The 724-nt window shown below is 44.5% G+C and overlaps 1 protein-coding gene across 1 annotated transcript in view; it reads right to left on the reverse strand.

Moving 5' to 3' along the window:
• Window positions 1–550: 550 nt before the first annotated feature.
• Window positions 551–724, reverse strand: part of tex261 (testis expressed 261) — a 24639-nt gene continuing 24465 nt past the window's right edge. The window contains exon 7 of the transcript XR_006024918.1: window positions 551–567. The gene's annotated coding sequence lies outside the window, so the exon portion shown is untranslated. The remainder of the gene's footprint in view (window positions 568–724) is intronic.

Here is a 724-nt window from a genome sequence, read left to right on the forward strand (position 1 = left end):
GGTAAAAATGACCACCCTGGCTATTGGATCATTGCAGCCCCTGTTGTTCAATTTCTATTGATTATGCATGTATATTGTAACATTTTGCAGCCATTATCATGCAAAACAGCTGTGAAATGCATTGGTGTGGTACAGTACATCCTTGATAGTTGCTACTAGCATGCTACGTCAGTTAGCATACCAGTGCTACCACTGCCAGCTACGAGTGTGGGATATCCATTTTCATGTTGGGAAAGTGCATGCGTTATCCATCATGGAACAACAATGATTTCATACTGGCAATGCAGAGAGCCATTGTTTGTGCAATACTGCTTTGTCACTGTGATCAATGCCTTTTCAGGCCGCTCTGCCAGCTGATATATCGATCATGTCACAAGAGAGCCTATGAGCGTGTCATGACCTCATGGTGACCCCCCATCCCCCAACACACACACACACACACACACATACAAATACACACATGTGCACATATCCACACATGCATATGCACACACACACACACAAATACACGTGTGCTTCATATCCACACGCACAAATACACATATACACACACAGACACACACACACCTGTCCCTGTCAGTCCAATAATGGTGTTATGCTGTGTGTGTGGGGATATGAAAATGTGTGTGTGTTTAAACAGCATCAGAGAAAAGTGAGAGTGTTATCTGTTGGCCACAGGGCAGCATCTCATGTCTGTTCCCTGTCAGGGCTATTAGCTCCATTG

Source organism: Alosa sapidissima, chromosome 18 (genome assembly GCF_018492685.1).
Source record: "Alosa sapidissima isolate fAloSap1 chromosome 18, fAloSap1.pri, whole genome shotgun sequence".
In the NCBI taxonomy this organism is placed as follows: domain Eukaryota; kingdom Metazoa; phylum Chordata; class Actinopteri; order Clupeiformes; family Clupeidae; genus Alosa; species Alosa sapidissima.